The sequence below is a fragment of the Marmota flaviventris genome, chromosome 12, assembly GCF_047511675.1.
Source record: "Marmota flaviventris isolate mMarFla1 chromosome 12, mMarFla1.hap1, whole genome shotgun sequence".
Taxonomy (NCBI): domain Eukaryota; kingdom Metazoa; phylum Chordata; class Mammalia; order Rodentia; family Sciuridae; genus Marmota; species Marmota flaviventris.
This window is the reverse complement of record NC_092509.1, coordinates 106137833-106165747: the sequence shown is the minus strand read 5'-3', so window position 1 is coordinate 106165747 and position 27915 is coordinate 106137833. Positions and strand designations below refer to the sequence as shown.

General features: G+C 49.5%; 1 long non-coding RNA gene across 1 annotated transcript in view; it reads right to left on the bottom strand.

The window, feature by feature from the left end:
* Positions 1–341: 341 nt before the first annotated feature.
* LOC139701425 (uncharacterized) overlaps positions 342–27915 on the bottom strand; it is a 262406-nt gene continuing 234832 nt past the window's right edge. Inside the window, exon 3 of the long non-coding RNA XR_011704016.1 lies at positions 342–439. This is a non-coding gene — a long non-coding RNA (uncharacterized lncRNA). The remainder of the gene's footprint in view (positions 440–27915) is intronic.

Sequence of the window (27915 nt, the reverse complement as noted above, 5' to 3'; positions counted from 1 at the left end):
GGCAGGACCCTGGCCTGGAGCCTAGGAGGGACCACGACCCTGACCACACCTCGGTTGGTGTGTGTGGTTCCTGGCCAACTAGATACATACTCTTTTCACTTTCCTGGCATGGAAGAGGAAGTACACTCCAGAATGGTGAGAGAAGACATTGCTGTTGTTCTAAGGCACAGGTTTGTGGTAATGTGCTATGGCAGCCCTAGAGAACTAATGCGTCTAGATGCTAAGGGGTCTACCATGGGGGGGCATAGTCATCCTCCCAGCTCCTGGTGGGACAGGCACAATCCTTGCCAGCCTCCTCGGGTCCCCTGGGGCACTTCTCTCTGACTCACCTGCAGGTGGGTTTGCACAGATCCAAGAAGAGGTTCCCAGACTCTGCCATCCCCGTCCACTGACTTGTCTGGTGATCAAGAGCCACACGCGTACGCACTGATTTCAGCACCTGAAACAGGCCCACGAAACATCAAGAGGCGCTTCCAGAGACCTGTGATTTCAAAATTCCATATTTAAAGCACACTTCTGCAAGCCAGAGACACGGAGGGTGAGGGTCTGAGGACAGACGACTTCAGCAGCCCCGCTCCGCAGAGGAAGCCGAGCCGCTGCGAGCAGTGCGTCCCAACAGCAGGCACCTGAGGACCCCCACCAAGCGCCTCCCTTCTTTGGGTCTCCATCTGCACCCTGGGTGTAGGCATGTCCCTCTCCTGGCCTGAGACTGACAAGCGGGGCCACGTGGTGGGAAGGGCAGGACTTCCCTAGGCTACAAGAAAGGAACCAGGCTCTGCCACGTCAGCAAATCCCTCACACAGGACATCAACAAGCATGATTGTGTCGCAGCTGGAAGGGACAAGAACTGAGGCAGCAGGTGTCCCTGGGGCTGAGATGGGAGGTGAGGAGCCTGGAAGACCACCAAGGTCTGAAGGTTCTCCTCCATGTCAGGCATAGGGCCAATAATTTGAATCCGCCAACTAGCCACCCGTCGGAATCATGAACAGCGTTAAGGGGAGAACATTTCCTTTGGTAAGCACATGGCAGTGGACCCATGCTCAAGAAGTGTGGGATACAGTGTGTGATAGTACCTCACATGTTACGGGAACGGGCTTCTATCCCCTTCATCCTACCTTCCTGTCTAGAAGGTACTTTGATAGCAATTACCCCGATGGCTCAAACACTTCAATGGCACTGATTTCTAGAACGACTTTACTGGATTGTTTATGAGTAATCCTTTCTCACTCTGAGCAGGGTTGCATGAGTGCTCTACCTAGACGACTACACCTTTTCCACCCCTGCATTTTCCCACCCAGGAATGTAATGTATTTGTGCATTTATTAAAGCAAAGCATGGACTAGATCTTGCTGGAGTCTCTGGGCTTCAGTTTCCTCGTTTGTTAAATAAGGAGATGGAAGTAGATGAGAAGAAATCTCCAACTCAAACATTCACTGATTCTACATTTAAAATATATTCTTTTCAAAATACTTTTTTAGCATCGGCAAAACTTCTGTTTCAGAAACCTTCCAGTCACTATGGAATTATCCATCAGCTGGTTCTTCTGTGCTTTTGATAGTGAGAGTTGCCTAATAAACTCCTGCATAGTTAGGCTCCCCTACAGGTTCCTGGGCATAGACTTGTTCCTGGCCAACTAGATCCACACTCTTTTCACTTTTCTGGCTTGGAAAAGGAATACGCTGGAAAAGTCTCCCCAGTGCCTTGAAATCATGGGAATCTGCTCTGCTCCCTTTGAAGAGTTGGACATTCTGCTACAGATGGATTTAAGGGTAATAAAACCTAGGTTGAGCTCTGATGGCCTAACAGAGTCCACAGGTATCGCTGTGGATGGCCCCTTTATCACTCCTCATCAAGACACCAGGAGCAGCCCCAGGATACGTCGTGAGAGAATGACGAGAGTGTGGGTTGTCATTTATGGCAAGTTCAAGTCAAGCTCCTCAAGTGACTCTACTTCATTCTTCTGTGCCAGTTCACCATCCAACTGCTCGTATTCCAACTGACGTGGGAAGGCGATTTGATGAAAAGATCTAGGAGTCATTTCCCCCATTTCTCTTTATTGCCTCTGGTCCTGGTTGGAGACAGGCAGGAAGTGAGGTACAGCCATAGTTAAAAACCCAGGCAGTCTTTGATCAGGTTTGCAGAGCCTCCTCTCTCTCTAATGGTTTAGAAGGTGGAAGGAAATCCCCAGACGTGACATCAAATACCTGCCCTGAGACCACATTTCCTTCCACAGTTTGTCCAGTGAACGTGGACAGCTCAGAAAGCTTTCCACCTCCTGGCTGTTGGAAACCTTCTCTGATAAGCTGGTGTGTGGTGGCGGGGGGAGCAGGGTGGGCGGGGGGCTCCTGGGTTGGTGAGAACTGCCTTTGGCTGCTTGGACTCTAAGCCAGTGTCCACCCAGCTGCACGGCGCGGACAGCAGCAGCGCCTGCTTCCCAGCAGCCTTGTGAGCAGGGGTGAAGTGCAGGTGCAGAGCTCAAGGCCTGGTGGTCGGCACTCAGTACCCAACACCTATCCACTGTGGGTGCAACAAGAGCTCAGCTCCGTGTCTCCTCCTCATGGGGACTTCCCTCATCACCGCAGAGGCACTTCTCTCAGGGCTGCCATGACACGGTGTTTGTGGTGTTTCTGTTCAGCTTGAAGTTGTCTTGCACTGTGTTAAAATTAGTAGCTTATATGAAACTCCCAAAGATAATGTCTTCCCACCAGGAGCTCCTCACAGTCGGTGGGGACACACAGAGAAGGCTCAAAGCCACTTGTGAACTGATCTGAAAGGACGGCTCAAAACAGAAAGCTCCTTTTGCAAAACTAGAAGAGAGGCTCTGTGTCTCCCCAACAGCAACGGAGGCAGCGAGACGCAAACAGGTTTAACAGTCACCCAGACGAGGGGTGGCCAAGAGACCGAGAGGGAGAAGAGACTGAATCACACAAGCAAAAATTCCCATATGAGGGAAACCACTAGGAAAAATGTTGACGCACTGGAATGAACGCTGCTTCAACTCCCAGCGTTAACAGGATTGAGGAGCCATTAGGAGAGCATTAATGTGGATGAACTGGGCAACGTGCCCCTGGTTTGCAAGGAAAGGGGATCACGAGCACTCAGCTGCTGACAGGCAGTTTAACCTTTCAAGTCCAACCTATCTGCTCACCAGCTGAAGGCAACTGCTTCCATGCGTGGGAGAAATAAATATTCATTGGTGGGTCACTCACTACTAATTTTTACAGGCCCTGCAATTTGTAGCTCTGTGTACAGTCAGCGTCCCGCTGACTGGGAGGAGGACGGGGAGGAGCACGGGGAGGAGGACGGGGAGGAGGACGGGGAGGAGGACGGGGAGGCGGAGGGAGAGGGGAGGCTGGAGACTGAACCTCTGCAGGTTTCCCCGCACACCACTCCCTCCTCTTCTGTGACATTTCATCTTCTCGGCTTTTGTCCAAGACAGTGTGTGTGCAAACGCCTGCCGTCTGACAGACAGGCTGGGTGAGAACCGCGTAGATGAGGGCTGGTTACAGGCCTCTTCTCCACGAAACGAAAGCAGGCAGTGCCTCCCCAGCTCCAGGGCCTCCTCAACAGAGACTAAGCACTGGCCACGAGGCCGGGCATGAGAGTGGATCAAGTGCGGGCAGGAGGGAGGCCAGCAGGGCTTATTCCAGCACAGGCCCAGCCCTGTCCCGGGTCAGGGCCAAATCGTGTTGACCTTGGAAATGACTAAGACATGCTCCAGCTACTCCTCAGCATGAAAAGGCCACCTAACAGTCAGGGTGGAAACAGCACTTAGAAAAACCAACTTTAGTGTCTACTGTTGGCCTGAAAGTTCCAGGGGCACTGCCGAGGGTGGAAATGGCTCTAATTCCACCTTGTCCTGCCTGGCTCTGCCTTACCCTCTGGAGAGAGCAGGTGAGCTGCTTAGCCATTCAGGGTTGGTGAGTAATTGGGAAAATGAGGAAGTTGAAGTAGATCATCTCCAACATGACGCTCGTAACACTTGGAGAGAATAAGAACTTTCAAAATCTGATGAGAACTGTAAACCTTTTTTCTAGAAGAAAACACATAGATTTGACTTTCAGCATTCACTTTCAGGGAATTGATGGACACACCGAACCCATCCATGGACCCTGGGTCCCTGCTCTCCAGCAGGCTCTCCTAGCATCTTGGGACTATGAATTCTCACCAAAAAGGGGTGATACGCAGGGCACTGGCTTCTGCCCTCAAAAACACCAAGTTTAAATTCAATATTCCAGAGAGTACCAGTTCAAAATTTAAAAAGTCTGGTGTCTTGAATTTTAATTCATACAATATTATAACATTTAAATCAAAGGACTTTAAATTATTGGCCTTAGGTTTCTTATTGAATATTTTATAAATAAAATTAAATTTTCTTAATGCATCAAACTTTCTACTTGCACCAGGATTTCAAAGCAATTTCCCTTGGGGGATAGTGTTTTGGCCTTGGACAGCGAATTTATACAAAATAACCTCACTTTAATGAGAACTAATATTCATTTGCGAGACCCCTTTGGCCCTGTTTGGCACTGTTTCAGAATGTCAGGAAGACAAAGGTAAGGACTGAGCCCTTAGAAGAAGCACTGTGGACACTGTCACCGACTCCCCTTTAGAAATCTATGTAGTGGGCTGGAACACTTTGAGGATGGCTCCAACGCGTGGAATAGGAGCCAGGTCAGGTGGGAGCAAGAGGTGGCCAGCAGGGCCATTTCAGCAGAGGGGAAAAGCCCAAGACCATGTCACACACAGAAGGCAGCCCAGTCTCCACTGGGGTGACATATTGGAGGTCTCAGCCCCTTCTAATTCACATGCGCTTTTTTTGCTAAAAGCTTCCACACCATCTTTTCATTAAAACATTTCCACAGCCTAAGGCAGGTGGGCCCAGGGCGCCTCTGGGACACTCTTTTCCTCCTTTCTCCCATCTTTTGTAAAAAAAAGTGTCAGAATGGAAAGCAGAAATACTTTCCTGTGTTAGTGCCTGAGACCATCATTTCCCTGGGCCAAGGTGTTGAGTCCCCGTCCCCTTTTCTAAGCTGCAAATAGTTTTGGAATGAAGAAATATTGTCACTGTGATAACTTGGTATAATGTGACACACGTTCTCCCAGTCAATGGCTCTCAGCCATCCACATGGGGTATGAAGGGACCAAAGACAGATGAGCAAGGACAGGCACGTTTTGACCTGCATCAGGAAGAGGAGCGGCCCTGAGAGGCAAGGAAGGACACTCACGCTGAGAAGGGACGCCTGGGAGTGGGCAGCAGAGGGTGCCCGGGTGCAGGAGAACGCCGGAGGACCTGGTGACCAGGCACAGGGAAATCTGCCTTCACCTCAAATAATTCCAATCAGTTGACAAAAATGATATGTTCCGCGTGAGTTTGAATGTGTCAGTTATCTTATTTTGAAAACTTTTACACATGGTAGGCAGAAAAATATTTGTGGAATGAATGAAATTATCACCAACACCCCTGAGCCATATGATAACTAAGCTTAAAATCCTCCTCATTAAAATGCAGTTCCAAAGCTGAGGGCCCTAGTGCTGACTGACGTTTATCAGTGATGGTCTGGCCATCTGTCCCAGATGAGTGCCGTCAAGGTCACACTCCGTGGTTCTGCGTGCTGCGCTCCTTTCTAGTTGTAGAATATTTTGTATTCTGTCTTTGCTTTTCATTGTGGCTATGTTGACAATGCACCTGTCACTACTGTTAGTGACAATTAGAGAATTCCTGACAAGTGTCACATTAGATTTGCTCATTTGCATAGGGAGATATTAGCAACGTTTTCATTTTGCAGATTGAGATCCTGGGGCTTCAAGGCCATTCAGTAGCAAGCAGTGGAGCAGGTTCCCAGCCATCATTATGGGCCTCCCAGTCAGGGCTCTCAGCCCTTCAGGTGCCCACGTTCTGCAGCAAGAGGGCCCTCGGTCAAGGTTGCTGATAGGTGGGAGCCAGTTCACGATATAATTGCAATTAGAGTGAAGGGCTCCCTAGGAATAACAGGCACTAAGGACCTGGTGCCAAGGAGGCTGGCTTTGGTCTGGTGTCACTAAAGCTTCCTCTCTGCCAAAGCTGCACCCACGAGAGCCTGCCGCTCCTCAGCGAGACAGGCGACCTGCAGGGTGATCTGCCTCTGCCCTCTGTGCAAAGGTGAGGCCACCCTCAGGTAACCTTGAGGAACGTGCTCTGAACCTTGAAGAATGTGCTCCGTCTCTCCCACTCCTCCCTGGTGCCCCTGGGAACCTACAAAACCAACCTGCCTGGCCCTGCTTTCTGGGCATCCAGGCTCCCCCACCCCACTCCCACCCCCTGCCCTCCCTGGGGAGGAATCTTGCCTCTGGCAGTTCCTGTACTCGCTGCCTCCTCCCAGCCAGCGGGTGGAAACTGCCTGGCGCCAGCCAGGGCTCCAGAACCTCACTGGTTCCTTCCTAGAGCCCTGAATGCAGGGTCTGGCTTGTGCTGGTAACGTCGAACCAGCTAGGGCCGCCAGTCACACCACCCCCGGGAAGCAGCGGGCTCCTGAACTCCAGCCTGTCCAGGGGGAAGGGCCAAGGCGGGAGCCACAGACTTGCTGAGGGACAGAGCTGCTGTTGTTGGCATTTGAAGATGCAGCCTCCTTTAGTCATCCTCACTCTGCTGTGACGGTGACCAGAACAGCCTGAGTCCCCAGCCAAGGAGCTGGGCAGGCGAGGCAGTGGCCAGCTCACCCCCGGGGACGTCAAAGCTGAGGTTGGGAGTCAGTCTTTCCCATGTCAGCCCGTCCTGTGCCCTTGTCTGCAGGGTGCTCACACAGGGCACGCCAGCGCCTGTCCCGGGGAGGCTCCTCTGTCCAGCTGAGGCTGCACTTCGGGTTCACTCTGCGGAGCCAGAGGGGGACTCTAAAACTCCCTCCTGCAAACACCTTGCAGGTGGACAAACTGCCCAAACACTCTAAAACTCCCTCCTGCTGGCCTGCACCCTGCTGCAACTTACTCCCACCCAGGAGACGAGAACCTGTGATTTTGTGCAGTCGCTGTGCCCTGAGGTCAGATCCACCCCCTGCTTGCTATCCTCTGAGCTCCTGAGGTGTCACTGACAAGCCCACCCGTGCTGTTTCCCTGTCCTTCAGAACCTCTGGGTGTGTTGTGGTGCACGGCCTGGGCCCTGGGGGGGGGGGGGTGGTCCCAGGCTGTCCCTTTCTGGCTGAGCAACCTTAGGCAAGTCAGGTCCTCTGAACCTCAGTTTGCTGTATCATTGGCGTGTGGCTAGGGGAAGTCTGTCTATACCGTGCCTCAGTGTCCCCTCTTTAGGAGGGGAGTGATCTGAGACTCCTTCCTGACTATCCATTCTCACAAAAGCTTTACAAATAAATCTGATGGTTGAGAAACAGAGTTCCCTGGGGAACTGTTTCCCAGGGAACCCAACCTAAGATATTTATTACGGGGTTCAAATAATATTTGTAGAAGGCCAGTCAGACACTGGAAGTGGGTAAATCTACCAGCAGAATTAATTCAATTTAATATAAATATCCCTCAAGAGAGGAAAAGGAATAGAACCCTGGCCCCTTTCCATGTTTCATAGGGAAAAATTCCTCAAGACATAGGAGAGACTTAAGTAACTGATGCTACACATAAGGAATTATTTCTTTGAAAGACACACATTTAAATGATTTGCACAGGGCGCGAAAAAGTCCAATGTGACCTTTGTCACGTAACCATCACTCACCAAACTTTAAAGATTCTTTAAAAAGAGAGCAGCGTGGCAGCGTGTAAAATCCAATAGGCCTAAGAATTTTCAAGACAGCATCAGATTTTCATTAATGTTTATCTGACCAAATTAACCAAAAGGAGAGAGGGTGTCTGCCCATCAGTTGGTATCCATCAGGCCCAGTTCAAATGACACTGGTGTCAATTGACCCTTGGATACCAAGGATTCATCATTAACACAAACACCTTGCAGGTGGACAAACTGCCCAAACACCAGGGAGCCCCTCTTCCTCACTCCTCAGGGTCCTGTGTGACAACCCTTGGTCTCATGATAGACTTTCTCCTCTCCCTCTTTATTATTTTCTCTTCATTTTAATATCAGAGGTGTGTCATTTATGGAGAAGTCAGTCCGTTCCTGTGACCTTGGCAACCACCCTTGCTGTAGAAGCCGACTCACCCAGGGAAGTCAATAAAGTCATGACCCTCAAGAGCTGTCCAAGTCTCTAGAAGGGAAAAGACTTCACTGTGAGAGAACAGGAACCAACACTCTCCCACTGTCCACCCCCCACCCACAAAGAAGGTCGACGGGGGAAATGTCTGTCTTGAACTGTAGGTGGAGGGGAAGTATCATCCTCTGAGAATCTGTCGTGGACATTTGGCCCTCCTATTATCAATTTAATTCAACAAAGCGCATGTTGAAATTTTATTTTGAGATAGTATAGCATTGGTAACCTCCTATCATCTCACTAGAACAAACAAATTCTCCAAGGAAGAGCGGCTTTTTCCATGCAAAGTTAAAGCAAACAAGAGTTCACTGAAAAGAGGTGTGAATGAGACCAACAGTGTGGAATCAGACCCGAGAGGACGTCGGCCCTGAAGCACTGCGTGCAGTATATAAAGTGAGTGTATTTAATTTGCGTAAAGATATAAGAGGGGTGTTTAAAAGGGATAAGAGACTGAAATAGCCAGGCAGGTTTAAAGAACAGGAAGCAGAGCCTCTCTAAAAGAGAGTGCAGCTCTTGACACTTAAAAGCCCCTGGGGAGGCGGAGCAGGGGATTGACCAGCCGGGTGTGGACATGGGAGACAGACTTGAAGAGCTAGCCAGAAAGCAGCACTGAGGAACTGTGGGATGGGTGGCATGAAACACGGCCAGCCTGGGTCTAGCTGAGTTCCAGAATGGAATGCAGAAAAGACTGCAGCATCTTGCAGCCTGGGTGGGGACCTGAGCCCAGATCCAGAAGCCCAGATGCGGCCCAGGCTGGCCGAGCCTTTCCCTGCGGTGGATTTCTCCAGACACCACCAGCTTCAGCCTCCTCCAGGGCTCTCTGGGTGGCTGGTGCCCTGGAGGGTTTCTGAGCCCTACTCCACTGTCCCCAGGCTCTGCCTGCACTCCCGTGCCTCTGAGAGAGTTGCTCTGTCTGTCTTGGGGGGACATTAGGCAGGTGCTGCTTTAGCATGCCCTCTGCGCTGAGTTCTAGGTGAGCCTTTCCTGGGCACCCTGCCCCACCCAACAGTGGGTGTCTCTGGCTCCAGTTGTCTCCTTCCCTTCCTGTAGGAGCAGAGTGGTGGTTTGGGGTTGTTTGTTTGGCCCTGCCATGTATTCGTTGGTGACCTGGGGGGACAGGGTGAACTGTTCCTCAGGGAGAGGTTCTGGACGATGTTTCATGCTTTACCTGTGGCCAGCCTATGCCAGCAAAGGATGTCATTCTCCGGTCCTCAGACCTGCCTGGGACCTTCTCAGGAGCACCTGCTCGATGTCCATAGTGAAGAGTCGCTGAGTGGAAACTCTCCTATGGCTTCCCTGGCTGGCTCCATGTCTCACAGGAGCATGAACTTGGTCTTTAGATATTAAAAACAAAACCTGCTTTCTTACTTATGACTTAGGTGGCCCCGTTCCCACACCCCCCCCCCCCCCTGCTCTGCTGCTCATGACTTGGGCTCCAAGCTCAGGACTCCTCCCTCCTGGGGGTCCCTCCAGCTCAGACCAGTTCAGGACTGGTCCAAGGAGTCAGCCTTCCCCAGACTCTTGCCTTTGTTAAACAAGGGGAGTTTTGACTTCTCTATGGAGAAAATTGGGGGAGATTTAAGAAGAAACTCACCCAAAGAACAGATAAATACAAGCCTATTACATGTAGTACCAAGATTTAGACACACGTGTAAAACACATGAATCAAGGGAGATTGCTATGGCATACGTAGGCATTTGACAGATAGACTGCTGAATTGCTTAGAGTTCCATCTTTTGAACTTTTTTTTTTTTTAATAAAAAGGTCTTGGATTACAATTTCAGGTTGTGGCTACCTGACTATGTATCCTGGACAAAAATCACTCCATCTTTCCAGGTCTCCGTTTTCTCTGCTGGGGAAACGGAGGGTGATTTCTAAAGCTACACCACAGGATGGTTATTAAATAAGACTGGAATGCATGATAGCGTGTAAAATGCTGAGTGCCCAGCGCATGCTCGTGGGCATGGACGGCGCTGGCCGTGGAAGCTGGAAGGCTAACAGTCCATCAGTGACCCAGTCTCCTCCAGTCTGTACCCATCCCACCACTGAGCGTGGCTCCAGGGCTAAACCTCTCATGGAAAAGCTCAGAGGGCGGTGTCAAAGGTGAGCTGCAGGTGTCAGAGGAAGACAGAAGACGTGGGGAGACCAGGGACGAGCAGAGAGAGCTCCCAGCATGGCCGCTCCATCACTGACCTGGTTCCTGGAAGGCCCTGGAGGAAGTCGGATGATGAATCTGCTGGCACATGGACGGTCACAGCTGTTTATAATAACAAACCGGCTTCAGAACCATTCTGTGCGGACTGATTTAATGTTCTTCTGCGGCAGATTGATGGGCTGCTTTGTAGATAAAATAAGTAATAAATATAGCCTATCTCATCATCAGCGAGAGTATGGCTCTGAGCCAAGAGAGCCTGCTAACAAGCTAGGAAACCCCATCTCTAGGGCCCTTGTGCTGCAAGGGGACGCGCCACGAGTCCCCTGCAATGTGGGGTCCTGGCCACACAGTGCATGGGCAGCTGGGGTCACAGTTTGGAAGACATGAGTGCTTCTCACTGAGTCCATCCCGAGTTTCCAGGAATGACTGAGACCTCCCAGACAAAGCTAGCTGTCTGAGTGGCCTGGACAAGTTGCAGAAGTCCTTATTCATGGACGGATGAAGCTGTGGACAGGTAAGGCCACAGCCATTTATTCAGAGAGAGTGAGCGCCTCGTGAGTACCAGAGTGGGAAACAAATGCCTCCCAAAATGGTACGCTAGGCTTCTACCCATTCACCAGTGGTGGAAGTCACTTTGACTATGGGTTGTCCAAAATCCACAGCCTCAGAATCAGACTCAGTTGAACCCTAGGTCTTCTACTCCTGGGCTGTGTGTCCTTGGACAGGTCCTCACCTCTGCCTCCCCTGCCCCGTCACCTCCTCATCTGTTAAAGTTAAGAGGCAGGAATGGCCACCTGCACCTCGGTAGTACGCGGTACCTGGAGGATCCTTTGTAGCGCACCCACATCCACCTCCTCCCTTCTGCCGGGTGACTGACAGCTCCAAGCTCCCTGGTGGCTGGTGCCCTCCTGGTACCCGCTGCCTCCCCGGCCCTCGGGTCCTATTTCTGGAATCTTCTCTCCATAGACTTCTTGGTATATGAAATAATAGATGTTCTTATTTGAGTTAGGGCTGTTCTCATATTTATTGCCAAAATGATTCCACATTGAAAGAGTTGCACGATGCCTGATGTGTAACTGTCGCTCAGAATGCCTCAGTCATAACTTGTCATGATTCACTTTTCTGTAGCATCTGGCCCTGCTGATGGCCTCCTTTTTATGAAAGTTTGTCGCTGGTTTTCCAGTTCCTTCCCCTCTGTTTCATCTTCAGGCTGAATGAGTAGAACGATATTTCTAAGACATAAAGCTCAGTCAGTCCCTGCCGTGGTGTTTTCAGGAGGAAGACGTAGGCTGCAGAGTCCACAGGCCCTTTCACGACGGAGTCCAGGGTGTTCACCCTGACGCCACCTCAGAGTGGCCGAGAGCAATTTGAAAGACGCCACACCCCACTGCAGAGATTTTCATCAGTTTGATTGATGAGGTGGGCATTTTAAGAGTCTCTCCAGGTGGTTCTTTCCCGACGGGGTCGAGAACCACCGTGCACAGGTACTTCTGCAGCCTCACCCTCGCCGCTCACCACGCAGCCGCTGTACAAAAGGATCTGCACTGTTGAATGGGTGACAGTCCCGCCAACGTCTGTCTCCCAGGTGCTGGGAAGCCCCTCTCACCTGTCTTTGCGGGGCCTGCCAGTCTGTCAGTCCGTCAACCCTAGTGGCAGATGCCAGCTCTTCCCAGAATGCCCTGCTCTGCTGCGGCACAGCTTTGATCCCAGCAGTGGGGACTGTCCCTCCTTCACTCAGTCACTGTGCGCTCTGCGGGTACTTTATGGTGCATCCTTTGTTCCTGCAATGAACATCTGGTGAGCCATCCTGGCAGGTGTGTCCCGGGGAACAGCAGACGGAGCTGTGGGCCTCCTCCCCGCTAACTAGCCAGGGAGGCCGGCTCCAAGACAGCCCAGGGACCCTGGAGCCCTGGAGCATGGCTGCGCTTACTGACCCACCTCTAATGAACTGCACACAGAAGTGGGGACCTGCCAGTCCACGATTAGGGTGCTGAGTGCTCGCGGCTCCATGTTGGACTCCTCTCTCTCCCTCCCTCTCTCTCTCTCTGAGGGAAGCTGGTTGCATGCTGGGGGCTGCACTATGCAGAGTAGAAATATCTTTCTACTCATTCAGTCTGAAGATGAAACAGAGGGGAAGAAACTGGAAAACTAGTGACCGAGGGCAGCCGCTGTCCCACAGGTAGTGAGCAGTCGAGAACTTGGGTCTGATGCCCACCCTGAACCGATTTTGCCAATGACAGTGAGTACTTGAAACATCCTACCCCGCGGAGCCTCGCAACAGCTTGAGTGTGACCTCACAACAGACCTCGAGCCAGAGGCACCCCTCGAAGCAGCGCCAGAATCCCTCACTACAGAAATGGCGAGAGGACGGGTACCTGTTGTTTTAAGCAGGTAGGTCTTGGGGCGTTTGTTACACGGCAATAGAACATACGCACGCTGGCCGCACGGCTTACACGGGGACTTAATTTGCCATCCTCCAGTTTCTTCATCAGGGTTCCTTCAGCTGTAAATAGGGGGACAATACCACCCACTCCTCAGGTGATCTTGAGACTCCCATGATAGGATGCAAATAAAAACAGTTGGTACAAAGTACTAGTAAAGCCAGGGAATCCATTTCTAGACATACCACAATTCAGATAGAGGCCTTCTCATCCTGAATTGTTTAATATCAAATGTCCTGAGATCCTAGATGAGCAACTCGAGGTGTGCAGATACCGTCACTGCGTCACTGCGTCTGCAGGAGTGACACTGCAGGGCCCAGCTGTGCTTGTAATCACTTCAACATTAGCTCCCTGCACACTCTGCTCTGACATTTGTCAGCCGATAATTAATGCCTGGGGGGAAAATCACAGCATCCTTTATTTATGTAGACCCTACGTGCTTCTTTTCTCAAAAGATTCAAAACAGAGGAAAGGAGAGCAGAGCCTATGTTCAGAGCCTCCACAGTGTCTCTGCCAAGCTGTGGCAGGGCTGGGCGGGCCACTCTGATCAGCAGGGGACATTCAGTGAGAGACATCACCAGTGAGCCCCACATGACCAGGCTCCAGGGGGTGCAGAGAGCTGTCAGCTGGACTCAGCTGCCTCCGAGCTCACCATCCCACGGGGCTGGAGGGGCTAGGACAGCGGCATGTGCAATGGAACAAGAAGCATCCTCAGACATTCCTCAGCCTGCGGAAGTGCAGGAGCAGTGGGGATGAGCCCAGGAGGGGATTTGTATTCAGGCCTCTTCATTCTGCTCTAGACACAAGGTCTGTGGCAAGAATAAAAATAGCAAGCCATGATATTTGAATGGAAGTTGTAAAAATTTACAGCATTTTCCATCTTTTTATGATCTCGCAGAAGTTTTTAAAAATCAATCATTCCTTCCAGAATTGTATTTGGCCCTTATTAGTTGCAAAGCACTAGGCTTAATGTTGCGGAGCATAAAATGTATGAGAAAGCGATAATAAGAACAATAATTAGAACAGCAGCAGCAGTGACACCACAAGACACAGACCTTAGTAAGTCCTTATATTAGGATTTTGATGCATTGTCCTCATTTTATCTTAAGAATAACTTTTAAAAGAAGATAGAAATATCCCTATCAAAGATGAGGACTAAGGTTCAGGAAAGAGTAGTAATTTCCCCAGGATTATAGAAGTGAGATGATCACAGCCAGAACCTGAGGGGTCTGTGTGTCCCAGGACCTTTGTGAATCACACACCATATCTGGCCACATCTCAACCTATCTTTATTTCAGATGTCAATAACACCTAGTGACATTTTATGTAGCATTTTATGGATTTACAAAAGCATCTTTATACATCATTATATTTATTTTCACATCAGACCTCTGAAATTGGTATCATCTCCATTTAACACGAGAAAGTACAAGCTTGAAGAGCCTTTGGGACGAGTTCAAGGCCATCTGGTAGACCTGACAATCTCTCTGAGCAATGTGCCCAAGACTGCGATGATTTAAGGTGGAATCCACCCAGTGTTGAGAGCTACATGACAGGGGCTACATAGGAGCATTAGAGAGGGGTGGTGGGTGCAGTGAATGGCTGTTGGAGGAATTGTGTCTTCAGGAAGGAAAAACAGCAGGTGGAGAGATGTCCAGAGGACCTTTCTGTGGAGAGTGAGGTGAAGCTGTCCATGTGTCAGAAGGAGCGTTTGCTAAGGGTGGGATTAATTCCCAGTCCTGCCATAAACTCACCCAGGATCTTGGGCAAGGCCCTGACCTCTCGGAGCTTGCTCCTCTGGGATAATAGAAGGGTGGCCACACTTACCCAGGGTCAAAGTGGGGAGAATTGAGGGGTGGCACCGTAGTTTGAAAGCTGTAAAGGTCTTTATGAATATCAACCTAATCTGAATTTTAGGCAAGGTGAACGTGTTGATCAGAGTCCCAAAGAACTTGCCCAGGGTCACACAGGAAGACCCTCTAAGAGCCAGGAGTGACCACTGTGCTCCTGGACAGCCAGCCAGCTTCGCAGGGCCCTGAGCCCTGTCAGTATCTGGAGGGACACTGGTTTGCTGAGCTTTCTGTCCACGAGGACATACTTCTTTCTCCAATCATGAACACCCAAGTCGACCAAGAGGAAAAGCTGTCTGCACACTTGTTGGTCTGAGAGGGTGAACGGTGCTATGGCTTGAATGGAAACTTCATCCCCAGTGCAACAGAATGGTGACGTGCGGCCTTTAAGGGGCCACTAGTTCCTAAGGACAAAGCCTCAGGAATGGATTGATGCTGTTATCCCAGGAGTGGGGTCGTTACCCTGGGAGTGCTTCCTGATGGAAGGAAGAGTACGACCCGTCTCTCCACGCAGTACCCGCCATGTTCTGACGCAGCCAGAGGTCCCCGCTCGCTCTGCAACTCCCCAGCCTCTGAACCAGGAGCCAAATGCATTGCTGTTCATCATAAGTTAGTCTGTGGAATTCTGTAGACACATGAAAAGGAGTTTCTAAGGGATGGTCTTGGGCTCAGGACCCCCACACTTAACCTGTGACAATGACAAAGTGTAGTAGGCTCATCCTCAGCTGAATCTTCAGGTAGGCTTAGAGGAGATGAGGTGGAATCAAGAATTAATAAATGGGATGGATTCAAATTAAAAAGCTTTTTCTCAGCAAAGGAAATAATTAATAAAGTGAAGAGAGAGCCTACAGATTGGGAGAAAATCTTTACCACATGCACCTCCGATAAAGCATTAATCTCTAGGCTATATAAAGAACTCAAAAAACTTAACATCAAAAAAACGAATAATCCAATCAATAAATGGGCTAAGGAACTGAATAGACCCTTCACAGAAGAAGAAATACAACTTATCAACAAATATATGAAAAAGTGTGGCATCTGACTACTGACCACTATTCCATCTGCTGACTGGCAGCTATTTGCTGCTACAAATAAGGCCGCGGTATGGTTTTCCTGTGCAGAGCCCGTGCGCCTGCGTGGGGAATCCCAGGCCCATGGGCTGGCGCTGTCACAGTTGCTAACCCCTCAAAGCTGCCGGGGTGCTTTCAGAACACTCATGTTCCCGCCACTACCAGCTCCGCACGTGGGCTCCTGCTTCCTTCAACTGGTGGAAAACACAGAGGCTTCTAGATTCAAACTTTTCCCTAATTGAGTATTAAATGGTATATTTCATTCGCTTTCGTTTCTATGTTTCTTATTACTGGTGAGGCTGAGAATCTATTTAACTTAGTTATTTGGTCTTTAATTTTGTGCATGGCTTGTTCATAATCTTTTTCCTCTCCCCATTGGTTAGTAGCAATTTCGTCTGTGACTCTAAATATTAACCACGTTGATTTTAAACCTTGCTGATGCCCTGCCTCACCTGCCGGTGTCTGTTAACAAACGCTGTCTGTTGTGCCCACAGTGAATAGAAATCTCCAGCGATTTTCAGCCTTGTAGATTGTGCTGGTGGGTCTTATTTTAAAAAATCATTTTCATCATTTTCTACCCTAATGTTTGTGTATAACTGACTTAACTTTTTGTCAATCTTCATTCTTCCATATTTATTTTGTGCCGCAGTCTGGCTGGGCAAAATAACCAGGAGGTGACAAGCAGCTTGTGAAGTTTGATACAGCGGGAGCCCCTTTATTGTAGGACAGCAGAGGTATATATACATAACTGAATACACAGCTTGTTTCAACTTAGCATCATCCAGTTACAGCAATCAGTCATTAAGGAATCCTCATCATCTTAATAATTATACACAGCTTAACTTAATTAACATCATTAGATACAGCAGTTAGTCATTAAGGAATCTCCATCATCTTAATGGCCGCTGGCGTTACTTCTCAAACCACTCCCTCTGGCAAAGTGCCAGGCGTCATCTTGACTTGTCTGTGGCCCTCAACAATTTTGGAGTCAATTTGTCAAATTTCTCAAAAATTTCTCTGGAGTTTATACTGGAACGTGATGCATATATAGATGAACTTAGGGGAGAACTGACCAAGTTATAATATCATTCATTCACTATCCAGTACTGAGGAGAGAACTGGGGGATGCTTTACACGGAGCTGCATCCCCAGCCCTTTTTATTTTATTTTTTTAAATTTTGGGTCAGAAAGTTACTAAGTTTCCCAGGTTGACCTCAAACTTGAATCTTCCTGCCTCAGCCTCCTGAGTCATTGGGCTTATAGGTGTGTGCCCAGCTTTTTTCTATGTCTTTTAAAAAAAAACCATTAACATCTAAATATTTTGCACATTCCCTGTCATTTCTATTCCTGGAAACTTTAGAGATATTTTAATTTTTATTATGATTTCTTGTTGGTGTCGATAGTGTAGATCTAGTTTGTATTGGACACCCTTGCAGAGCCCCTTGTCAGCTGTAGGAGCCTGTGGTTCTGGGGGTTCCAACGGGTCTGTGACTGCTTATTCGATGGGACACTGAAGTCAGGTGCATACCTGCAGCATGTTTTCACCACTAACTGTCCTGGAAACTGTCCTGTGCTGACAGGTCCCTGTCAGAAATGCAGCCATCATCTATCCTCCGGTACTGCCCTGAGCACGTTGTCTGCACTGCCTCTCTCCACCCGAAGAATGACCCCATTTGATTTATTATCATCCACACTTTTTTTTTTCCCAATAAAAAGAGGCTAAGAAAGTAAGTTCTCTCCAGTTGCACTGTTAGAGACCGAGAGAAGCCCAGGCATCTGCCCTAAAGCCCAGCCCTCTACAGTGTTGCTCATCCAGGTGTGGAGCTGGGGCCTGGGTGCTGTGCTGGATGAAGCCCACATTCGTTATGCATAGGCACACTTTCAGTGAAACAATGTGTCCATTTTTGTAATTTTATTTGTGCTATGTTTATTCTGATTATATGTATTCAATACCAAGTTAATATAATATCCAACACAAATATATAACAAATATACTTATGTTGATTCTAATCATAAAAAATAGATCTTGGCTTTTTGCTAAAATCAAGTGTTGTTTCTATTTTTCTGTTTCATATCTGATATGTCCTCTATCCAAGGGGAAAAAAATGTAAGGTGGCCTCTAGTAATCAATAAAAACTTAAGGGTTGATATCAAGCATGTCTGCTTTCCATTTATTTTTCTGATAATTACTTTTATCACATTTTATAAAATATTCATCACATTTTATAAAAGTAAAGTACAAATTGGTAACATATTGAAAAAAATAACAAAAACATGTTCTTTACCAATGGCAGTTTGAGGAGCATTGACCTAGACCACGTGTACCTTCTCTGTGAAGCTATCTCTTGCCAGCTTAAGTGCTTGAAGAAGCAAATCAGGTATAATGAAAGTTACAAGGATGTGTCCGGATGCCCGACTGTCTCGATTGTCTTGATTTGTATTTCCGAGGTGCTCCTGTTGCATGAGAGCCATCAGGGCACCAAGGCAGCCTCAGAGCACGTCCTCACAATGCTCATCTGTCCCTGTCTGCTCCTTTAGACTTCAATGTCCGAGGTCTAAAAGGCAAGAACCCACTGCTGGACCTGGAATGACCAACCAACCCCTGAGCCCTGAACAGCCAGTCTGCAGACTCAACCTTCCCTTGGGGGAAAAGGAAACACTGAGCTTGAACGCGATGGCATCTGCAGGCTAATTATGAGGTTGGAGACAGTATTAACAAAACCGTCTGATTTAGAGTACAGAGTACAGTATTTGGACATAGACTGAAGTCTTTATCAGCACATCTGAGTTTACATAGTAACATTAAGATGCACCATTGAATATGGAAAGGAATACACAGTGTCTGTAGGGAACTTCAGAATTTTAAAAACCATTTCAGGTCAAGTCACAGATCTCGGTGAAAGCCACACTGGGCAGTCTGACAGATCATTGGGTGTGATAGAGCCATCCTGTGAGTTTACAGTCTAGTTGCATTTTAAAAAATAATTATCTGGCAGTGTTTTTGAGAGTGTACTGTTATCATGTTTCAGACACGATAATTTGTAGAGCTAGCAGAAGTAATATAGCTTTTATGTTTGGATTTTAACTCTCTTGTGTGTCAGAGAATTTTACAGCAGCCCTATTTAGCTCATGGGAAAAAAATCCAAATGTTTGGCAATAGGAGAATTTTTAGCAAGCCAGATTTATAATGAAATACTTACTGAGTAAACTTTTTAAAATAACCAAGATAATGTGTCAACTCATAACAATGGCTCTTCAAAATAATATTGAGTATAAATCACAAAATAGAAAAATGGAATTCCTATATGGGTTATAACTGCATGAATATATGTTCTTGTGTTCAGAAAAAGAATTAAAATATAGCCAGGTGGCATTTATTGTGTGGTTTTTAATCTATAAAAATGTGAAAAATAATATTGAAAAGTACTTTTTTATGTTTTGATTTTAAGAAAACCACACCAATGTAGAGATAGTTTATGACAATTTAGAAACTGTCACAGATCTCAGCTGCAATAACTAGCACAGAAAAATAAAAGAAAGTAGGTGGACTGGAGAGCCATTGGGCTGGGCTCAGCAAGCCCCAGCCTGGCAAGTCCTGCCAGATGTCTGCTTCCATACAAAGGCCCTGGGGAGACGGCCACTTGCTAGTCCACATGCAGCTGTGACTGCTGAGCTTTTGCAGCAGAAACCACTTGGCCTGCAGAGCCTAAGGTATTTACTACGTGGCCCTTCCAGAAAATGCCCTGCTGTGGTTTGGACGTGGTAGGTCCTCCAGGGTCTGTGTGCGGGGACACTGGTGAGTGTAGGTCACTGTGTTTCTGTCTGTGGAAAAGATTCATGTTGGTCTAGCAGAGTGAGCAGTTCCCATGAGAGTGGGTGGTTGTAAAAAAGCAGGACACCCTTCTCTGCTCTCTGGCTTCCTGCCTTATCATGTGATCTCTCCTCCTTGCACACAGTCTCACCATCAACCATGCTGTGACTCAGTCAGGGGGACCCCTCACCAGAGAAGAAGCTACTTAATCTGGGAGTTTCAGCCTCAAAACTAAATAAACATCTTTTCTTTATAAAGTCTCTAGCTTCGTGGGGTTTTGTACAGAAAATGCACTAAAGTAAGTGACAACTCCTAATCTAAATGATTGCTCAAGGAGACATGAATTGAAATCTATTGCTGTTTATGGGAGTTCCATTTCAATGACAGATATGGAGGAAAACCTCAAACTACTGCAAATTACTTAGGCCTAAGTGTGATTGATTGGCACAAAAAGATCTGAGAAACAACCATGGCAGTATTTTCAGAGAGAAATTTCAGAGCACAGGCTTATTTATAAGCAGAACATCCATGCACAAGAGTACCAGAGCTACGTGACCTGAAGGTGGAATAGCGTGAATGAATAGAACTTAAGTGACAGCCTGGGTCACCGGGGCCTCTCAAGCCTCCTGTGGGGTCCTTCCTATTTCAAGACTCTCAAGCAAGAAGTTGTTTGTCCCACCTAAGAGCATATAGTGCCTTGTGGCAGCACCAGGTGGGAAAAAGGAAATCTTGATCCGTGTGTCTGTGTGTCTGGCTACCACCTCCAATTAATGCCACCAAATTATGAATCCATCAGTGGATTAATCCACTGATGAGGTCAGCACCCTCGTGATTCAATAACTTCCTGAAAGCCCCGCTTTGGAACACTGATGCCTCAACACACTGGGGGACGGTCCAGCTCCAAACCTCAACACAGAATGAGCTCAGACAAGTCAATGGGAAAACGCCCAATTTAACCCTGGGCAATTGATCCAAACAGCTACTTCTTCAAAAGAAGACATTCAAATGGCTGATGAATATATGAACAAATGCTTGACATCACTAATCATCTACTGCAAATCACAACCATGATGAAAAGCCATTCACCACAGTTAGAATGGCTATTGTCATAAAGATACAAATTAACAAATGTTGGCAACAATGCAGAGAAAGGGGAATTGCTACACTGTTGGTGGAAATAGAAATCACTGCAGCCAACCTGAAGACAGTATGGAACTTCCTCCCAAACTTAAAAATAGAACAATCATAAGATCCATCTATCCCACCACTGGGTATAGATCCAAAGGAAATGAAATCAGTATATCAAAGAGAAATCCCAGGCTTCTTGTAGAACTATTCACAATAGCCAAGATACAGGGTCGATCGAGGTGTCCACAGATGGATGAATGGATAAAGCCAGTGAGGTACATAATAAGGAAAAGTCATTGAGCCTTGAAAAGGATGAAACCCTGTCATTTGTGGCAACATAGATGGAACTGGAGGACCTCGTGTTAAGGGAGTAAGCCGGGCACTGACAGACATCTCTTGCCCTCACTCATTTGCGGAAGTTAAAAGATGGTAGAGAGAAGAGTGGTCACTAGGATCTGGGAAGTGTCGGGGAGGGACTGCAGAGGTCCGACAATAGGCCCCAACACCTGTTCGAGAGGAAACAGCAGTTCTGGTGCTCCAGGGCACAGGAGGGTGACAAGTTAGCATGTGTTTCAAAAGTTTCCCAATAAGTAGAAATGGTGGGTGTTCACAGAGATAGAAGAGATAATTATCTTGATTTAATCACTTTACATCAGATACATATATCAAGTTTTCATACTGTACTCCATAAATGTACAAATATGTATCAAGAACAACACTTAAAAGGGTGAAAAAGAAAAGGCAGAATTTCAAAGGACGTCCCTGGTTCCCCAGTGTGTACCTAATGAAAGCCCGGCTCTAAACCAGCCTTGTCTCTGAGTGCCCTGTGTCTTCCCCTGGCAGGCAATTGTAGGGATTGAAATAACTCAGCAACACGGAAATGGTAAATTGGTTTTGTGCAGGTTACATGAGCTTTGCAAGTGCCGACAAAGGCTGAATTTTAAATTTATGAATACTGTTCAAATTAAACTCTCTTTGGTGATTTTAGCGTCATCTGGATCTCTAGTGGATCTCTAGTGCATCTCTGGTGCATCTCTGGTGCATCTCTGGTGGAGATGCTTTCAAGGGCACACAGGCACAGTTAGTGTGGAGCAGGTGTGAGGAGAGGCAGGGGCAGAGCGGGTGGTGGCTGAGTTCTGCAGGTCCTCTCCTGACCCCAGCCGGAGGAAGGCAGTTCACTCACACTGTTTTTTAATGCGTGTGAACCACCAGACAACTTTATAAAGATGTATTTTCCTCCCAGTTACCATCACTCTCTTGATGACAATGGCCCAGATCTCTTGCAATGGCGGGAAGAGTTTTCATGAATTATTTAATTAGAAACTAATTCCCTAACAAAATCTCCCTCTCCTGCCCTCGAGGGAGATGACGTAAGCTCTGTTTGGATTTGCTTGCTTAGGAGAGGACTGAACAGTTATTTCAAGTAGGAGAAAAAGTCAGTAATTCATTGAGTTTGCTTTGTAATAATTAATATGAGGGCTACGTCAATATGTATGAGTACAAGCATACAAGCACACACAGAGTCACAGAACCAGCAGGTGGCTGAGCAAGGCCTGGGTCCGTCCTTCGGATCCCGTCTGCTGCACCTGCTGTGAGGAAGGCCCTGGGCAGGCTCCTCGACCTCTGAGCTGGGCACAGCGGTGCCTCTGGGTTGGCAGCTCAGACAGGTGGCTTGTCCCCATAGCGCAGCATGAGGCGGGGTGCTAGCAGGCCAGGCCATGTGTTTAACATATTTGGGAAACAACACTGGACCCGACAAAGCTGAGGACCTTCCATGTGTCCTGACATTTTTATTGCCATCTGTCCTCTCCTCCCTGTTTCAGCCTATGGAACTGTCCCATCCCTGTGACATACCCATGGAACTCTCCCATCCCTGTGGCACAGTGGTGGAACTATCCCGTCCCTGTGATGCACCCGTGGAACTATCCCATCCCTATGACATACCTGTGGAACTCTCCCATCCCTGTGACATACCCATGGAACTCTCCCATCCCTGTGACACACTGGTGGAACTATCCCGTCCCTGTGATGCACCTGTGGAACTCTCCCATCCCTGTGACATACCGGGGGAACCATCCCATCCCTGTGACATACCTGGGGAACCATCCCATCCCTGTGACACACTGGTGGAATTATCCCATCCCTGTGACATACCCGTGGAACTATCCCGTCCCTGTGATGCACCTGTTGAACTGTCCCGACCCTGTGAGACACCGGGTTCCCTGAAGTGTGCCTGTGAATGAGGCACAGCGAGGAGCCCTTATTATCAAGCTATTTCCCAAAGCCCCAAAGGTGGCAATAGGACCATCATGTTCTCCTCTTAGAGACAAGGGGAGAAAACTTACTTATGCAAACATTTTGAGTAGCACCTAAATGCTTGTAGGAGTCCAACCACCTGGCCCGACCACCACCAGGCCCACCTGACTGAAGTGTCTCTGCCATACTGCATCTCCCCGAGAGCCTGCCTGGTGGCTGCCATCAGCACAGGTCCCCTCTGAACACACTCCTCAGGGGTGGCCACGCCCAACAGGGGCAGCTGGTTCCCATCGGCAGCCTCTGTTCCCTGTCATTTTCTGCACGCAACAGAGGAAATCTTAACTCCTCATATTATTGCCAAGCTCCAGACAATGCATTGACCCAAGCATCCATTCAACAAGTCGGTCGGTGATCACCATCAAAGTCACACGGGCCATGCAGTGTGATAAGGATCCAAAACTTGCTTAAGACACTTTGAAAATACACAGTGGCAGTGGCAAACGTTGTTGTGAGTGCAATTAATGCCACCAAGTTGTGTGTTTTTAAAATGCAAAAGGTCAAGTCATGTGTATCTTTCCACGATCAGGAGAATGCTTCACACAGAAAAGCAGTGAGACTCCCGGTCGTCATTGTGCCTAGAGTCAAGTGGAAGAGACATGTGCCATGTGTTGTTAGAAGAAAGGGGTGTAGGGGCTGTGGTGGGTGCAAAGCAGGAAGCCACGGACTAAACACAATGCTTTGTTTTGTCCTTGGTGGTGTCCGTGGGGAAGGTCCCTAGAGGGGGGCTTCAGCATTGAGCGATCTTCTCCAGGGGCCGGAGGCCCTGGCGTCACTGAACACTGCTTGTGGGGATACAGTCAGTGATACTGAACAACGTGGAGACCTGGCATGGTGAGGTCCTGAACCCAGCACTTCTCATAACATCAGTACGTCTTGCTCAGGGTCCAGACCTGGGCGAGACAACAGCGGCATCCGGGGCCCAGAACTCACGAAGCGCTCCTTGAAGGTGGTGCCCTTCAGTGCGCACCTGGCATCCTGCGCTCAGAATCCCGCAGCTCCTGTGGACGTGCCTGCTTCTCCAAACAGACTACAGACAGTATCTCGTGCGTCGCTGTGTTTCTGGGGCCAGAACAGAGATGGCACATAGAAAGCTCTTAGCAAGTGGCAGTATGTTGAAGACCACAGTCCCCCCCCAGCGCTGGACTAAGGCCACTGTCCCCCACAACGCTGGGAACCTGCTTTGCCAATGTTTTCTTGGATCTCATCTCTGTCTTGCCATGTTGTCTGCTCAGAGGTCATGTCCCTGCAGGCGTCCCCAAGGACCCTGTCTCACAGCCTCTGTGCCCTTCCCATCCTCTGCTTTCCCCATTTTTCCTCCCTGTAACTGACTTGAAGGGGAATTTGTTCTGCCCTCAGAGCCGCGAGTCATCCCTGGCGTCCCGTCACGGCTCCTCACCTGGACACTGTATTCTTCGTCTCTAGAGGTCCACTTGGCTCCTTTCCCGTGCCTTCTATCTCCTCCTCCCGTGTTTGCCTTTACTTTGCATCCTGGAGCAGACGGGACGCACCGGCAGGAGCTGCCTCGGTGTCCTCGTCCACTGATTTCCCCTCTCGGTGTCTCTGCACCTCTTTCGAGGTCCTGTTTCTGCTGCTCTTGGGTCTCATCTCCCTCTGGCTGGAGGTGACACCCACCCCCACCGTGTCCTTCATAGACTTTCTTGAACCCTGGCCCATTAACATCCACCTGCTGTCTCCTGGTGGGAGAAGCTCCCTCATCCCACCAAGTAGGTGCCCTCTCCTGGACGGGAGGGGGACTGGGACTGGCTGTGCTCCTCGGGTCTCTGGTCTTCGTGCACCTGGACTTTTCTTCTGGTAAGTGGGGCGTGTACTTCCAGGCCCTCTCCTCTCCCCTTGGTCGTGCCAGTCTGGCTCCCCTCAGGACTCCTAGCATTTGACTTGCAGTTCCCTCTCCCTCGTGCCACTGCCTGTCCTATTGCTCCTCTGACCGCCCTTGCTGGTGACCCTGCCTCATGTTCTCAGTGGTCCTCGGGGAGCCCTGGGCCCGCTTCCTCTCCCCGCAGCCCCAGTCCCACACAGCCAGTGCTGCTGCGCCCAGGACTCCCTGGACTCACGTGCACTCCACCCCGGGGCTTTCTGCACAGTACTTGTGACACATTCCTCCACTTTCCTTAAAGCCTAAATTGATCCCATTCCCCGCACTTCCAGAAAAATCATCTTTCTTTCCTATTATGTTCATGTAGGAAGTTAAAACCCAGATGTGAGTCCCTCCACCCACTTGTCTCCAGATTTCATTTCTGCGCATCTACTAATGTTTCTTTCCCACCCTTCTGTCCTCGGGGAATGTGACCGTTCAGGTGGTTTCTTCCATCTGTGCACAGGAGCGAGTCCCCACGTGTCCTCCTGGGTTGCTCCTGTAGCCAGCCAGTGGATATTCAATTCCTCCCGTCGACGTGTGCTCCTTTCTTGTGTACCAATAACAGCTGGCACCAGCTGGGCCTCACATGCGCCTGACACTTTATGAGGTCTCTTCTGTTCTCTAATGTCCTAGAAATGAGAGCCTCCAGAGGTGACTGAGAAGCTTCCGACTCCAGCTCGATGGGCCAATCTTACCATCAAGTACCAGTAGAACATAGTACTTTAAAAACAAGTCCTATGTTCTTAAAGGGTTAGAGAACTACAGAGCTCACAAGGTCTTGCCAAGGGAGCCCTGAGATGCAACTTAATATTCCAAGTCCCTTTGCCTGATGGCATCTGCTGATTCTAAAGCAACAGCGGAGAGACTAAGGAGCAGCCCGCTCAGAGCCCACCTGGAAGGAGGGTGCTGGGAAACACACTGCAGAGTGCTGCTGGATCCCCGCAGTGCCAGACCCGACCTGGCTCACAGCCATCCCAGGTCCCTCCGCTCAGGACTGAATTCAGTGGTCTCCTTCTTTAACTGCTTGCCAGAAGGACATGGGGATCCGCGCTGGGGAGACAGACCTGCAGCTGAAGCCTGCCCCTAGCCGCTGCTCTCCTGGCCAGCCACCTGTCGAGTCCCCACCTCCCATCACCTGGACTCATGGGCAGCCTGGCTGACCTCCAAACCTTGTGCTGCAGCCTCTGTCCACTCGACACTGAAACCAGGGAGGACTTTCTAAAACACAAATACTGCCTCACTCCCCTTCTCAAGTGCTTTCCTGAAGTTAGTTTCCTACGTGGTGGAACTTCAGAGAACAGAGCCCCCGGTTTTTTAAAGGGTTGCAACAGTACCTGTGAGCAGACGCTGCCCATCTCTCTACTTTTCTCTCCCTCTGGTTCTCTGCTCTGGTTTGGAGGTGTCCTCTAAGGCCATGTGTGCAGGCTTGGTCCCCAGCCAGAGGTGTTGAGCAGGGGGGTGGGGGTTAGTGCCCCTGGAGGGAATATTTCCCTTTTTGCTTCCCAGCCTCCAAGAGGGGGACAGACCTCCCCACCACACGTGCCACCATGACATCCTGTGCTGCAAAGTGACTCCTGACAGAAACCTCTGAAACCTTGAGCCCAATAGGCCTTTCCTCCCGCTAAGCTATTTCAGGTATTTCCACCCAGTGAGGACACTGACTCCTACTCACGCTCCTGAGAACATAGCGAGCCTGGGAGGACCCGGCTCTCTCCAGCCTCCGGAGGGTCCCCCTGCTCTTCTCAGGGAGCATCCCCCCATCTCCACAGAGCTCCCTCCCTTTGTTGAGTGAGTAAATGAAGAATCCCTCTCGGCAGCTCTGTTGAAGTTCTCAAACTTTTCTCAAACCCCGTACCCACCACTTCTGTGACACTCCGTCCACACCCACCCATCAGACAATGAAGGCCTCCGTCCCCGGTCCCATGAACGCTCCCACTGCTTCCCTATGCCCTCTTTCTAGTCTTAAACCAAAACCAAGCGTCTCTTGACCCCAGGTCCCTCTGCCCTCCCAGGATTCTCCTTCCCCCCGGACTGGAACCACCTCCCGTCTTCACGCAGCCACGTGCCTCACGCCCTGGGGTCCTCAGCGCCTCGCAGCCAAGCTCCCTCCCCTCCCCTGGGTCCACCAAGTATCTGCGAGAGCTCAGCGGGTTTTGCAGAGTTCAGCACACGATCTGGGCTCCTTGTCTGCTGCTTCGGCCCGGCCCTGCTGCCTCCTGCCTGAACCCTGCCTTCCCTTGGATCTGGGAGCAGCAGCTTTTCATGCTTCTCCTTCCTTCTTCTCCAGTCTGGTTTGGGCCTGTTTTCCCTCACGTTGACCATCGCCTCCGGGTTGAAATCTGAGCCAGACATTCTGGAGCGTTTCTCTGCAGGTGACCCACAGATTTCAACTTCCATACCCCAAACCTGAATTTATAGCTTTGCCCTTGAAACTTGTCTTCAAACATCCTCAGTTGCTCAAAATGGAGGTTTATGTTATGGGCTGCTGTGATGAGCCACCCAGATCCTCCCTGTGTTGGCAAGGGGGACTTCCCCACCTGAGGTACTGTTGGTGACAGCCCTGTGCCCTCAGCCTCTGCAGAGCAGCCCAGTGGGCGGCAGTTGCCCGCCAGAGCCGCGCAGCTTTCCCAGGGCAGCCTTCACCCGGTGAATGGAGATGACCCAGAGCCCAGCCCTGGCCTCTCCCCAGATCCATGCTGCTCTGAGGGCCACCTGGTCTCAGCCACTGGGGCTGCACCAGAGCCCCACTTCTGCCAGATTTGGTTCCCTCCCTTCCCTTCCCTTCCTTCTGCTCCTCTTCCTTCCCACAAGTCCCCATGCCAGCAGTGAGCTCACCAGCCTCAGGCACAACGTACGTACGCCTGAGAGTCTGTTTCCTAAGAAGCCCAATCTGCGACAGTCACGCAGGCATCCTGCAGACTCCATGCTGCGCTCGCTCACAGAGCCCGGCTGAGGGTCCCTGCTGTGGCTTCCCCTGCACGCTGAGCCACCTTCTCAGTGCCATCCTCTGTCCTTCATGGTCACCTTCCCAAGACACGTTTCCTAACCCTCATGATTCCCATGCTGCTGATTTGTTCCTTAGCAA